The sequence below is a fragment of the Zosterops lateralis genome, assembly GCF_965231275.1.
Source record: "Zosterops lateralis genome assembly, chromosome: 24".
Taxonomy (NCBI): Eukaryota; Metazoa; Chordata; class Aves; order Passeriformes; family Zosteropidae; genus Zosterops; species Zosterops lateralis.
Window position 1 is genome coordinate 514,035 of NC_139784.1, and position 15,766 is coordinate 529,800.

A 15,766-nucleotide genomic window follows, 5' to 3' on the forward strand; every position below is an offset into this window, starting at 1 on the left:
TTGGATTGAGAGAGGCCTTAAAGCCCATCCAGTGCCACCCCTTTCCACAGTCCCAAGCTGCTCCAAGCCCCATCCAGCCTGGCCTGGGACACTTCCAGGGATCCAGGGGCAGCCACAGCTGCTCTGGAAATCTGTGCCAGGGCCTCCCCACCCTCTGAGATTTGAGAGCTGAGGGGCCACTGGTTGGATCCTGGGCACTGGAATCCATCAGGGAATGTGTTCCTGTGGGAATGGCCCCTCTGGGGGCCCCTGTGAGATCCAGGTCCAAATCCCCTCCCAAACCCCCAGGGTGGGTGGACACCACTGGGATGGGTGAAAAGGGGATCTTGGTCCTCCTGGAGCAGCTGCTGCCGCCAAGAGCAGACAAATGAACAATCCCAAAGCTGAGAACACAAAATGTGATGGATTTTCTGGGTCAGAGAGGTAAGGCAGGTGGGAAGAGGCTGAAGAAACAGACCAGTGATGTGGAGAGAAGTGTAAGGAGTGCCTGAGCTGTGAGCACTGACAGCACAAATAAAAATGCTAGGGAGAGGAGAACGAGCTGCTTCAGAGAGAGATGAAATCAATCCCTGCAGGAGGTGAGGAAGGATACTTGGAACCACTTCCCTGCACTGGCTTCTGGACAGGATTTGGGCTGAGCAGATGCCTTAGAGGAAAAGTGGCTGCATTCCACCAAAAAAAATGAAATAAAATAAAACAACCAAAAAAACCCCAACAACAACTTTTGTTTTTCTATGTGAAAACCAAACATTTCACAGAAGTCTTTTAACACTGCAAATTCTGCCAAGAAAAGTCACAGCTACTTTTCCTGGCAACTGAAGGCAAAACATAGTTTGCTATTTTTTTATTATTTTCTAATTTATTTTCTTTGAGAATTGTGACCAGATCTGAGTCTCAGTGAGCAGGATGAGCAAGTGCATCTCTGCACAGGGATGGCCTTCATTGTGATAATGGACTGGGAAAGGGGGAGAACAGGATATTTGTGGAATTAAAACTTCAGCAATCCCAGAGATCCAGCTCAGCTGCTCCCTGTCAAACTGAGACTCAGGTGTGAGGAGCATTAAGGATTCCTGTGCACTTAGGGGAACTCCTCCTAAATCAGAGCAGGATAAAATAAAGCAAGTCCAAATAAAATCCTGTGAGGGTTTATTGGCATCTCCTGGAATGTGAAACCTGTAGAGTGGCACAGGTGGGAAGGGAAGGTGGCAGGGACCCCAGGAAAACATCTGCTCCCTCCTCCTGATGGCTCAGCCCTGCATTCCCACCAGGCTGCTCAGGGCTGGCTCCAGCTGGATCCTGGGATCCTCCCAGGAGCACAGTTCCAAAGCAAGGGAGGTTGAAATCAATGCAGGGACAGGGCTGCTTCCTTCCAGCCACAAGATCCTGCAAAGGATCAGAGGGTTCTTCATACTGGGAGCTCTTTGTGTGCTGTTTGAGTCTCCTTAGAAAACATCTCCTGGAAATTTTACTGAGGAAAATAATAATAAAAATTCTAGAGATTAAAGCCACATCCTTTAAAAAATAAATTTAAGCATCACATTGCTCGAGTGTGATGCAGACCAAGCTGGACATACAGGGCAAACCAGCAGGAAAACGAGCTATTAAAAAAGGAAAAACTCAGCCTATTGGGTGATCCTCTGGAGCACAATAAAGCTGCAGAAGATTCCCTTTCCCAACAGAGGGAGATTCCTGCCAAGATTCACAAAACTTTGTTCAGCTTTAGCTGCCAAAGACTGAGTTTGTGGCAGGTGAAGGTAAATGAGGACCAGGTCTGTGAGAGCTGCAACCTCCCAGCTCTGCCTGGACACATTCCTGGGGCAGCAGAGAGCTGAACCCAACCTGTGCTCAGAGCCCAGGACCTGTGCCAGTCAGTCACATTATGGATAATTGGGAGCATATCACATGAGAGTTGGGAGCACATAACCCTCTGAGCAGCTCTGCAATTTACACTCAGATCAGTTCCATTTACACAGCAAAACATTTCCCAATCAGCAGCAAGGAAAGCTCTTCCTGAGATCAGAAAAAACACAACAGCAACTCTCAGTCCTTAGACAGCACTTCAGAGCCTGCCCAAGCCTCAGTTAATGAACCCCAGTGTGCTGCTGCTTCTCTTCCTGCCCCATTCCCAGCAGGAAATGCTCCAGGATTAGAAATCTGCTGACACATTGGTGTTCAGGGTGCCTGAAGCACAGCACTGGTGACTTTGGAGCTCTGCTGCTTTTATGGTGCTGACAGGGGTAAAAAAATGGATCCCCATGTCAGCAGAGATAAACTGGCCATGAGCAGGGCTCATCCTTCCCCTTCCCCTTCCCTTCCCTGGGGTGTTACAGCCCCAGCTCCATCTGTAGGAAGCAAAAGTCCTGGATGAAGTTCTGCCTCCAGGCTCTGTTCCCTCAAGGATAAGCAGGGAAAAGCCCTGAGGGATTCAGGCTCAATTGCAACAGAAATTAGCGGGGTTTGGCCATTTTCCCTGTTACCCTGGTGGGTTTCTGTGGGTTTGTGGCAGTTTTCCCATCACTGTGACGGGATACACCACGCGCTGGCAGCAGTTCTGGAGATCCTTCCTGGCTTTTGGGATGCTGTGGGTGTTGTCACATTGCTTCTGAGGCTCTGCCTTGCCTTGAACATCTCTTCCCATCCTCTCCCCCTCCCCTTCCCAGCCTCTCCCAAACAACTACCCAGCTGCAATGCATAATGACAAGCACTAAACATCCTAATTGCTGGATCAATCCCAGGGATGTGTGAGAGCAGGATGCTGCTCTCAGAGCTTCCCCCAAACCAGAGGTTGACATTCCCTCCAAAATCCTGGGACGCAGCACAGGGGAGAGAGCGAACAGGTAGAGCTGATTTGTAAATCCCTCTTCAATCCCATTAACTGGAGTGGTTTGAGGCTGCAGGGACTTGCTGGGTTCACAGCATGATGAAAAGCCTGGATACAGAACAGCTGGGAAAAGGATATGGTCTGGATGCTGCTCAAGGGAGACAATCATTGGATTTTCCCCTTTTCCTTTGCTCCATTTTTCACTCCTCCAGTTGCTGGAACAGAGAAACAGCAATGCCAGGGCAGTGCCCTGCACCTTTCACAGCTCTAGGCTGCCACTGGGATAGATGAAGGGGCAAAAATACCCCAAAGGGGCAAAAACATCTCTAGAAAACCTGCGGTGCTGATTCCAAGCACTTTTCATGAACTGCAGTTCCCTGGACTGTGTTGCAGGATTTACCTGTGTGGGAAGAAGCCTCATCTGGCTGGGCATGTCTCACCTGTCGGGTCCTTCTGCTTGGCTGAAATGCTCCCAGGATATGCTTTACTATTAATGGATAATGTACAGAAAGAGTTCCTGCTTGGGATCATTACTGTAAAGTGTTCCCAGGAATTGGCTGTGGTTGTAGCCACGTGCTCTTGGAATTTTAATTGGTGCAGGAAAAGGGGTGAAGGAAAAGAAGGAATCACATTTTACTGGGGTAGGGAGGCAGTTTTCCAGCTGCTATGGTTGGATGGCTGTGAACAAAAGCTCTGATTCGTGGGGTCAGGGAAGGAAAGTTCCTCTGTCCAGGTGCTCCTTTGGCATTGCAGTTGAGACAGAAGTGACGACACAGCACTCTGTGTTCATGCTGCAATAGCCAAATTTTATTAAGTGCTGTTCTCCTTATGTAGCTTTGAAAGTCAGCACGGTCAGCTCTGATTGGCTAAATCAGTTGCCACCTAGCTAACTGGCCAATGGCTGCCTGTGTCCCCAACGGCCCAGCCTGGTTGAGTTATATAACTGAGGTAGTTATAGAATTAGGTATATTTCAGTTACAAAATTATAAATAGCATTAATTGTAACTGTAAGATCTCCAGGCCAGCTGTGAGCCACTACAGTTCCCCCTTTTTGTTTTTAAATACAAAGGCAATGTGTGTAATCCTCTGCAGGGCCCTTGCACAATGACAAACACAGCACAATCTGTGGAACAATCATAATGACATAGTCCAGGAGCCACCAGGAACAGCTTTGCACGGTGGTATGCTCCAATTTATTCACAACTATAACCCAATTACAAATACCTAATTCATTTACAAAGGGTTAAACCTTAAAAACTATTATGGGTAACACTTTACTGTTTTGTTTCCACTAAAAGGTACAAATCCATGTGCTTAGTCCTGTTCCCAAAGTGCCTGTCTTCTCAAAACTAAGTTACGTTCCAGGTAGGGGTGGACTGTCATTCCACAGTCCCCATATCTTCATACGGTGGTGTGAAATGTCATTCCTGTTACTGCTCCACCTCTGCTGTGGGGCTGCCAGGGAGACATTGTTGGATGTGATCCTGAGCAGAGCCTAGAGCAGGACACACACACCCAGCAGGCACCCATGGGATGCCAACATCCATGGAAATACAGGCACCCCCAAGTAACACAGTCCCAGGGACCTTCCCATTTATTGGGAGGTTCTTTATCAATACCTTAGGTTTGGGTGAGTGAACGTCACTAGGAGATTGTAACAACAGAAAATGATTTAAAATGACAGGATTCTGAGAATTTGCAGGTACTGTTAAGTGGTTTAAAGTGTATAGTGCCTTGGTTACCCCACTTTGTGGAGTTTCACCACACATTCCCTGCTCTTGTTTTTCCAGCATGCACTTTAAGGTGCCATGGGAACGCTCGATGATGGCCTGTCCCATAGGAGAATGAGGAATACCAGTGTGCTAAAGCACACATCAGAGTTGTAAAAAATGCCAAGTACTCTGTGAAATATCTGCTGGACCATTATCAATCTTTATTGTATGGGAATGCCTAGAGTGGCAAAGGCCAAATGCCAACGTGTGACTTCTTTCCCCAGTGTGGACTGAGGCCCATATGGCCGATGAAAAGATGTCCACTGAAACATGCATATTCTTTAGGTGTCCAAATTTAGGTCACAATGGCTTTCCCTATTTTCCTAGATACATCAGTAAAGACAGTGAGACCTTTCAGGAGTGTACGACGGTTCAGTGGTCTCAGTGACAATGCACTGGTCCCACTTAATTGCAGCAGTTTATGACTAAGTAGGTGGTAAGTGATTTGTCTTGTATAATTTTTGTAAAACACTTTGTAGTGCTGTGCTATTCGCAAAGCACCATTTAAAATATCCCTGATGAAAAGATATAATGATTTTTACAGGATCTTTGGCATTTAATTGTAAGCATCTTTGGCGACATTTGATAAATAATTGTGCAATTAATTCAGATATGGAAGGTGCTGTCTTTTTATGTTGGTGAGGTAGCCATTTCAGAATGTGTGGTGGGTTGGACCACTGAGTGTCCTATTGTCCAATGATACCCATGGGCTGTAAATCAGCAATAACAACAAATACTGAACACAAACTTTTGGACATATCCAATACACTTGTCTGTCATGGCCCATTCTACTAGTTCAAGTGCAGTTTTTGCCTCTGGTGTTAACTTCCTTGATGAGATTAGCACCTTTAAAAATGTTAAATAAAGGTGCCAGTTGTGGGGTGGTTAATCCTAAATAAGGTCTTACCCAATTAATGATACCCAAAAGCTTTGGTGCATCATTTAAAGTCTGAATTTTGGCTGAAAACTGAATTGTTTGTAGTTGTATGGTCTGATCTAATATTTTAACTCCCACATATTTCCATGGTGGTTTTTGTTGTACCTTTCCTGGTGTTATTTGCAAACCATATTCTTGCAGTGCTCGCATCAATTCTGGCCAAATGTGTAAAAGGCCTTCTTGGGTTGGTGTTGTTATTAGGATGTCATCCATATAGTGATAATATGCCTCTGGAAACTGTTCTCCAATTATTGAGAGTGCCTGTGCAACATACCACTGGCAAATTATGGGGCTGTTTTTTATTTAGTGTGGGAGCACTTTCCATTGGTATCATTCAACTGGTGCTGCATGATTGATGGAAGACACTGTAAAGGCAAATTTTGGGGTATCATCTGGGTGTAAAGGAATAGAGAAAAAACAATCTTTTACAACAATTAGTATGTTCCAGTTGCACGTATCATAGTAGGTGATGGCATTCCAGGCTGTAAAGAGTCCATACTCTCCGTAACAGCATTAATATTTCTTAAATCATGGAGTAATCTCTACTTACCTGATTTCTTTCTGATTATGAACACAGATGTGTTCCATGGGATTGTTGGAGGCTCGATGTGACCTTGAGCCAGTTGTTCCTGGGCTAGGGATTTAAGGGCATTTAATTTTTTCTTTTCAAGGGGCCGCTGTTGCACCCACACAGGCTGTGAGGGTGAGCCCTTTCAAGGCTAAGGTTCAAGGTTTCAAAGCTGTTTTATGCCCTTTATTACAGTGGCCCCAGTTACAAATCTGTTCCCACCCAGTCTCTCCATGCTGATAAGACATCCCTTCCCCATAAGTTAGGTGGGGCAGCAGTAATATAGGAACATTTAGTAGCTGTTTGACCTTCAGGATTTTTAACCAACACAGGTTTGCAGCTTAGATGACTTTGTGTGGTACCTCCAAGGCCAGCAACAACAGATCCTGTGGCTGTGGTAGGCCACGTCTGAGGCCATGTGTCTGTAGTAGAAATGATAGTAACGTCTTCTCTGGTATCTACAACAGCACTGACCTTTATATGAGATGGACTTGACTGAGACATTGAGAGTGTACAAACCATATTTGGTCTCTGATCAGAGATAACCTGAGTCTAGTACATGCGAGATTCTCCAGTTGATCCGAAACCTTGGTCTCCTTGTGTCCTTGGGTCTGTTCTGGGAACACAATACTTGAAAGGTATAAGCTGGACTATCCCGAGTTTTTTCTGGGATAGTCACAGGAGAGGGTGCTGACGCCATAGGACATATCTGCCCTGTATAATCAACATCTGTGAATCTGTGACACCTGGGTGAACAAAAATGCCTGGTAGTGTTGCACTTGATCTCCCCAGCAACAGAGCACTTAACCCTCTCCCTGTCAGTCCATAGGCCTCGAGAGGAACTTTAGGTACCTATAATTACTGTGGTGGCAGTGGAAGTATCCATGCCTACCGACTCTCTTGTCCTCCTGGTGAGCTGGAGTAGGCTTGCACTGGAGGATGGGAAGGTGCTTGTGTCTTCATGTCCTTCCCTGCTGTGCTTCTGTTCCCGTTTCCCTGCTCACTAAGAGGCTGTCCATTAAGATGGAACTTGGACCTGCACAGCTTGACCGAATGACCGGGGTTCCCATATCAGTTAGTTTCCCATGGCAGCCACCATTCTATGTCTTTGATGTGTCCCTAGTCAGTTGGTCTTGCAGAGACAACCTGCTCTTATGTGCCCTTGTTGCCCAAATCCATAACATCAATGTGACAACCCACAGTAGCTGCAAAAGAATCAGCTAACAAAGCCATGTTATATGAATCAGTTCTAACTTTAGCACACACATCAATTGATTCACTTAAGGATGGATTTTCTTTTGGTAATAAATCAATAGCTCTTTTACAGTCCTCATTTGCATTATCCCATGCCAATTGTAGTATTAATTGATTTCTTGCATCATTATTTATCATTTGCTTATCCATGGCATCTCTCAACCTCTCTATGAATTGTATATATGGTTCCTTAGGATCCTGTTTAATCGTAGAATATCTTTGAGTCAATGTTGCCACATCTGCAATCTTTAACAGGGCTTGTATTCCCAAGTCTTTTGCCTGTGCTAGTATAAGAGGATGCAAGCATGCCTGTAACTGTGGATTGTCAATAGGGGCAGTCGCATAAGTTGAGAAACTCCCACCCCAAAACATGAATCCTGCTGCAGGACCTCTAGATTCTGCAGGCCCTAGTCCTCTGCATATCGTCATTAGGTGGATTCAAACATTGTATACTGGACTGAGGTACAAAGCAGCTTTGCTATCTGCTTAATGTCAAAAGGTGTTGTCTCTTTGGCAGTTAAAAATCATAGCATGCTTGCTACTGCCCGAGCCCCCAGTCCATGCTTGGTGGCTAGCTGGTGTAGTTCAGACAGGACCTGCCACTGAAAAGGAACACATGTGTGGGATTGCAGTCCTGTTGTCCCTCAGTACTGGGAATGCTTTAACCATTTCACCCACAGGCTGCTGGCCACCTGATGATAACGCAGGCATGGGCACAGAAATCCTTTCAGCACTGTTAAGACCTCCTTCCATAATAGCTGCTAATTTTATCTGCTTCCAACAGCTGATTGGATCATACATAGAGATGCTAACAGATACCAAACTGCCAACGGAAGCCTCTTCTTGCGGGTCATTAAGGGCGCAGTAACTTGATTCCCCTCTCTTGGGATACTATGAGTCTGTTAGTGGAAAATGCCCCTCAGGCTCCTGGAGCCCTGGCTGTGACTGTAGCACGGTGTGGTGTCCCCTCAGTGCCGAGGGCCTGCAACATCCTGCCAACACTTCTGGGTTCAGAGGCTTGCGGCTCTGCTCCAGCGCTTTCGATGCTGAGCACCATTTGATTTCTGGGTTCCACTTGCGCACCGTAGCCATTGGTGGGCCTGCCAACTGACAGCTGGGCTACCCAATCAGCTGCAGGCAGGGGCGTGCCACACACACCAACGGCACTACAGGCACGGAGTACAAAGATGGATCCAGCACCTGCGCGCTCAATGCCGATGGCAGCAGCTTGGTGCTCGCAGAATGGGGAAACCCGCACGCAAGTCAGGTGCTGCCGTTGGCAGGGGGGGAGCTCCAGCAGCAACATGGCAGGGTGGCACTGCAGGGACAGGGCCCCGGATAACGGCCATCCCTCTCTCGGCTTCTTACCCATTCTCCCAGCCCACACACCCAAGGGTGCACCCACTCTCTCCACCACTTCCTCGTGGGCAGTGCCTGCAGCAGCTCTGCTGCGGCTCTCAAAGCAGTGTACAGTCCACAGCTTTGAGCCACTCCTCTTTCCTCCATAGAAAATTGCATTCCCATGTCTCTATCTGCTTCTTCTTTTTATAAGAGTCTTTTACTTACAAGGGTCCCCAGTGGCTTCTTCTACTTAGGTCCAGACCTCCGCAGCTCTTGTGGCTGCTGGCAGCTCTCCCCAGCTGCCCTCCCACACTGGGGCTCTGTCTCCGCCATTATCCCCACGGCCAGCTATTGCCTGTCATGTCCGGGTATCACCACTCGGCACAGTTGAGACAGAAGTGACGACACAGCACTCTGTGTTCATGCTGCAATAGCCAAATTTTATTAAGTGCTGTTCTCCTTATGTAGCTTTGAAAGTCAGCATGGTCAGCTCTGATTGGCTAAATCAGTTGCCACCTAGCTAACTGGCCAATGGCTGCCTATGTCCCCAACGGCCCAGACTGGTTGAGTTATATAATTGAGGTAGTTATAAAATTAGGTATATTTCAGTTACAAAATTATAATTAGGATTAATTATAACTGTAAGGTCTCCAGGCCAGCTGTTAGCCACTAAACTTTGGTAGCAGCTCAAAGGAACCAGGTCTGTATTTGTAGAGTCAAGGATTGTATGGAGACCTTCCCAAGGACCTGTCCCTTCACCTGCAGCCTACTGACCACTGGCCCCACTGACCACTCACCCCACTCACACCACTGACCGTTGACCCCACTGAGCCAAATGACCACTGACCTACTGACCCCTAAACACACTCACCACTGACCCCACTTGACAGCTGACCCCACTGGCCACTCATCCCACTGACCCACTGATTCCACTGCCCCACTGACCCCACTGACCATTGACCCCACAGACTACTCACCCCACTGAACCCCTCTGGGCTCAGACCCTGCCCCAAACCAGAGACGTAAAGTTTTAGGTACCTGTTTTAGTGCACGTAAAATGATGCAGCTAAAACTATTAGCGCAGAACACAAACATCAGATTTTTAGGGATCCTTGCAGTGACCCTTGGGGACAGGGGACAGTGACCAAGACATTGACTCCAAATGCCAGATAAAAAATGAGACTGGGCCATTTGAAAACCTGAGAACTGAGATATTCATGAACAGTGGTTTCTCATTATTTCAAGAGCTTTTCCCTCTAAAATTTATTCCATCCTAATTAGGCAGTAATAAGCTTTAAAAAAATAAACAAAAACACATTTTCAAGGGAATTCAGGTTTTGTTAAGACTGAAAAGGATTTCTTTTTGTTTCTAGTTTCCAAAAACAAACCAAAAAAATCCTAAACCACAGAAATACGGAAACACCATAATTGTTTTCACATTGCGCAGAAGAAACACACCAGGTTTTTCCTCTCTCTATGTCTCCATTTTTGATCCAGTTAATGAACTGAAATTCTCACTGTTCATACAGATCCATCCTCTCCACCTGCACGACGTACAGACAGAGAATTTGGATGGAGAGGAGCCTTTGGAAAGCACAGAGAGCACAGGTGGCCGTGGAGACAGGGCTGCAATGGAGGATTGCACCCAGGATCTGTCAGCTGGGGTTCCTCTGCTCCCTGGCCTCACACTGCCCATGGCAGGGACACAGTCCCCAGCCCTGGGGGGGAAATCTTCAAAACCCACAGATTTTTCCCTGAAGGTGTGGTTTAGTGGTGACTGTGGTGCTAGTGCTGGGCTGGTGGTTGGACTTGATTATCTCACCTCAGCCCTGGAAGTGTCCAAGGCCAGGTTGGACAGGGCTTGGAGCAGCCTGGGACAGTGGGAGGTGTCACTGCCCATGGCAGGGGGTGGCAGTGGATGGGCTTCAAAGTCCCTTCCAACCCAAACCATCCTGGGACTGTGTGATTTGAAAGGTCTTTTCCAATCTGAACAGCTCCCTGAATGTCCTAGCTGTCCCTCTCTGGGTGTGTTACAGGCTCTGGGTCTCTCTTTTTCAGCCACTGTGGTTTCCTCTGCCCCGTGCCCCAGACAGAGGCAGCCCTGGGCAGCGCCTGATGTTTTCCACGGTCTGCTGCTCCCTGATGCTCCTGAATCTCCCTGGCAGTGGAAATGTGCTGGCAGAGCTGCCTGGCACAGCTGGTGCCCAGAGCCTTGAGCAGCGAGGTGGAAGCACAGCAGAACTCCTGGGATCCAGAGGCTGCAGCACTGGGAGACTCCAGGCAGGGCACAGAACCTCTGTAACATAGACTGCAAAGTGTGGCTTGTTCCAGAGCTGAGGGAGCAGGGATTTCTCCAAGGGATTGGGGGTCAAATGTAGGATGTCAACAAAGCTCCTGCCCTGTGGGAAGACCTGGCAGAAGCTCATGGTGTCTGGGTGTGGGACTGTGCCACTCCTGGCAGCTGCAAATGCCAGGGGCCTTTGGAGGTGCAGGTGGGTCAGTTCCTCTGGAGCGTGTCTGTTCAGGAACAGCTGAGCTTCGGTTCAGCCCCATCCTAACACAAAAATGAGAATTTTGGTTCGCTGGAGCCCTGCAATTCAGCCCAGGAGGCTGTCTGAGTTTGGATTTTGCCCTTATTGATACCAGCTGGATTTATTTTATACAAAGGCCTTGATCAGGACACACAGTTTGCAGCACTTGCTGTGCCCCGAGTCCTGACTTGCTGTTACAGCTGCACGAGCTGCCAGAGTTCTTATTTCCTTTTCCACTGCATGCATTTGTTTCTCTGTTTTAAACTAAGATTTCTCTGATGCACGCAGCTGTACCTATCAGATGTCTTGGTACTGGGCATTTCTTGGGAAATTTCCTCCCAAGATTTGGGATTTTATACTTAGGGATTAAAATATTCCAACCCAAGAGCTTCCAGACAATTGCAAATGAAGCAATTTGTTACTCCTGCATCCCTCTCAGTATGAGAGAGATTTGGGAAAGAAAACTGAGCAAAAAGTCTCTTCTAGAAAAATTCAGGGTTAAATCCTTCCTTGCTGAGCTGCAGAGGTGACATCAGAATTGTGACATCAAAGGTGTGAATTCTGTGTGGGACCAACCTGTCCCTGCCAGGGCCTGCCCAGGGTTCCTCCCACCCTTCAGGGTGGAATTCCCCCCTTTACCTGTGGAACAGCAACTTTTCCAGTCAGGTTTATTCCTGATGACTCCACTCCCCTGTAGGGCCTTTAAATGCCACAGACAAATATTCCAGCTGCTCCTGTAGAACACCTTCCCTCCCTCCCCCTGCTACAGGACCATTCATTGCATGGCTGCATTGCAAAGCACATAAATTTCATTTAATTTGTCTGGAAATTATTCACATCCATACAAAAAATATCCTTTAGTGTGGGTATTTCCCTCTTTAGATTTATCCTTCTCCTTTGGAAGTAAATTGAAACAGCTTTACGACTCCATTCCATAGCATGGAAATTTTATTGGTTTTATAAGACCTTGTAATTCACCAACTGAAGTGATGGCACAAAAGCTGTGTCCCAGAGTCTTCCAGAGCCTGGGAATATACAAGTGCCTGACTTTGTTTTCATCATTAGTTTTCAGTTTGGAAACTCAAGAATTTCGTTTTAATATTTTGTTTTTCCACCAAAGTCAAAACACTGGATTTTATCATGGAATCAGTGGATATTTGCCTGTTAGGAGAAGTTCTTTCTATGGAACATCTAAACTTGGATTGTTGTTTTTTACTGGAAATTAATTTATTCTAAAGGTCAGTATCTCCCAAGGAATATAAATTAAATAATCCAATGGACTCAGGTATTCTTTTTTCTTCTGAAAGTAAGAGAAAGCTGATGAGGAATGTTTGACCCAAAATACTGAAAATGCTCTCCTGATAACCTGAACAAATTTCAATTCCCAGTTAAAAAGTTAACGATCTTTGCTTTTCTTCAACAACCAGTGCTGACCAAGTGTTCTTGCCTTCTATGCAAACCCTTCGATGTCTTACTTACCCATTAAATCTGAATTTTCCTTCAGAAAAGAGAATAATAAGTACCTGTTCCAGTTCTGGTTTTGAGCTGGTTTTAAGCTCCAGAAGAGAGCTGGGCCTGGGTAAGTCATTATCTACTCCTGATGTGAGAGTTGGAAATGGGAATAAATCCACACCTGGGATGAGACAACCTCATGAGGAGCAAATTCCCCAGTAGCTGAATTAAAAGATGAGGTTACAGATTTCAGAGATGGACTGGAGAGCAGTTTGGGCTAACACTGCCCACATGTGATTCCCCATCCCTGGGAGTGTCCAAGGCCAGGCTGGATGGGACTTGGAGCGCTCTGGGACACTTGGAGATGTCCTGGGGTGGGACTGGACGGGCTTTACGGTCCCTTCCAACCCAAACCATTCCAGGATTCCATGACAATATTTAACCTCATTAACAGGCATTGGATATAAAAATCCAAAGGCAGCTTGGGCACAGCAGGGTGGCCGTGGGACAGGAGGGTCTCCTCCCAAGGCCTCCCTGTTCCCTGTCAGTGTGGGGAGATGGGCTCAGGAGGGAAAAGATGAAGGCTGTACCAGGCATGGATTTGGTCTGGGGGCCAAGGCACCTGTGCAGGGCATGGATTCCTCTGGCAGGTGGGAAACAAACCTCGGGATGCTCCTGCAGCTTCCCCAGCTGAAGGAAGTTCACTGCAGCTGTGCCCTTCACAGGACCCTCCCAGGCCATCCTGGGCACTGTCCCCACCCCTCCCAGCCCCAGCCCCAGCCCCATCTGGCTGGCCCAGCTATGCCTGTCTCCTTCCATCAGTCAGATCCTGCTGCTCTTGTTGCTGCCCAGACTTAGCTTTTCCTCCTCAGAAATATTTACTGGAAGCACAAAAGGGAAGTCCTGAACAGTGAGTGGAAGCAGCATTTATTTTAAATATTTGGGTTAGCTTGAAAAACGAATGTGCAGTGACCTTTCCATGACCCCGAGCTGGACCATGCAGCATTTGTGGAAGTGGCAGCACCTCCAGTCCTCAGTCTGGGAGCAGAAACCCTCAATTAACATTCCTGCCCTTAGGCTCTGGAGTCATTATCTCCCTCATTCCTCCTGATTCCCTCCTGCTCTCCCCTACCCCTGACAGATTGCACAGGAGGATGAGGAGGGTAGAAATAGGATCTTTAGCTGCATAAACAGAAGGAAAAAAGAAGAAATCTGACGAAAGAATGAGTTCCCAGAACTCCGACCCAGCAGGAGGAAGCTGGATTGTCTCCCACAGAACTGGAAGAGAAACAACTCTTTGTTGTGCTCTTCTCAGGCCTCTTTGTTGTGCTTTCAGCATTTGCTCTGATGGGCTCGACTGATTGATTTTTTTAAATGTTCCCAGTGACACAACAGAAACTCCTAATGAGGAATATCTTTGGGAGCCTAAGGTTGGGACATTCCCTAAGCTCAGAGCTTGGCTTTGATGGGGAATTTCCTCCCATCCATGGAGGTGGAGCTGGAGGACTCTGAGGTGAGGATAAGCATGGCTGGGAGAGGAAGAAGAACAGTCACTTCCAATGACCTCAGAAGCAGGAGGTGACACCTCATTAGAAGCAGATCCAGGGAAGAAGAAACTACAGGGAGGGCTTGGCATTGTTGCTTTGATAGCAACTGTGAACTCAAAGCATCCCAATTTCCAGGGAGAATGGAAGGTTCCAGAACAGGCACCTTGACAAAATGAAACCTTCCCAATTTACTGTGTCTGCAGAAAATGGGAAATGGGTTAGAGGGGGAAAGCTGAATTCCAGGAACAGTCAATGTGCAGGGACCTGCTCAGAATAGGCAGTGCTAAATAACACCCAGGAAGGGAGAGAATTCCTGGGAAAATGGGATCAATGAGCACCAGAAGAGGCCATGGAAAACCCTTCCCAAATGAGCCCCAGATGTTGTCTGAGAGGAAGAGTTGGTGTGACTCCCACAGCAGCAGAGTCCAGCCCAAGGAGAAGTCAGAGAGCAGCAAATTGAGTCAAACCAGCTGCTCCCGAGGAAATCCATCCAGGGAGGAGGAGGACGGAATTCATTCCTGCCGGATGGGGACAGCTGGAGAACTCAGTGGGATCCATCCACCCAACACCAGTTTTCCTGCATGGACAAAACCAGTTTAGAGCTCCCACCCTGGCCCAGCAGAACTGGTAGCATCTGGAAGTGACAGCAGGATGGGAACACCTGCAGTGATAGGATGGGAACATCTGGAAGTGAGTGGGAACACCTGGAAATGCCTGGGAACACCTGGAAGTGACAGCAGTTAAGGGAATTACAGGGTTATACTTTAACTCAACCTCAAGTCACAGGGCAGAGTCTTCCAACACCTTGGGACAGAGATTCCCAACACCAGGAGAAGCTGTGGCAGAGGAACAGCACCCCTGGGCAGGGATTAGTGCCCTAGATTGCTGGGTACAGCTACAGAAGTGCCAGATCAGCCAGCAATAGTCCAGCCTCAGGCACTGCTTCCCTGCCTTCCAGCCCCTGGATCCTGGAGTTCATGGGAATCAACCTGGTCTGTGTGGAAAGTTCAGTTTCCAGCACTTCCTTGCAGAAATCCTTCCTGACTCTCCTTAGATTCAGTTCCTGCTGTATATCAGGGCTAATGAATCAAAGGAGATTTTTATGGAATTGTGGAATCCCAGAATGGTTTGGGTGGGAAGGGACCTTAGAGACCATCCTGTCCCACCCCCTACCATGGGCAGGGACACCTTCCACTGTCCCAGGTTGCTCCAAGCTCCATTCAGCCTGGCCCTGGACACTGCCACGGATGGGGCAGCAAGAGCTCCAGTCTTTTTGTGTTCTTCAAAGGAAAAATTCTTTTTTCCTGCCCCTGCTCCTCTGAACAATCTGCAATTGCAGTAGAATTCGCTTTGGACACCAGTAAGACCTTTCCATGCTCTGAGCTGTGGTCCCTCGTATGATCCTGACGAGTTTTCTCTTCATTAGCACAGCAAATTGCTTTGCCCTGGTGCCTTTTGCAGACACAGCAGCTGCTCCGGGTGCAGCTTGGGGCTGTCAGGAGCTGGGAACTCACTTTGCTCTGGAGACACCCAAATCTCTGGA

General features: G+C 47.5%; 1 protein-coding gene and 1 long non-coding RNA gene across 3 annotated transcripts in view; one reads left to right on the forward strand and one right to left on the reverse strand.

Moving 5' to 3' along the window:
• LOC310918686 (acid-sensing ion channel 2) overlaps positions 1-15,766 on the forward strand; it is a 395,266-nt gene that overhangs the window by 142,401 nt on the left and 237,099 nt on the right. The gene's annotated exons all lie outside the window — the stretch shown is intronic.
• LOC310918687 lies at positions 1,237-3,312 on the reverse strand. The gene is made up of 3 exons (XR_014591725.1): positions 3,222-3,312; positions 2,938-3,036; positions 1,237-1,456 (listed from the first exon to the last, which is right to left on the reverse strand). It is a non-coding gene; the product is annotated as an uncharacterized lncRNA (long non-coding RNA).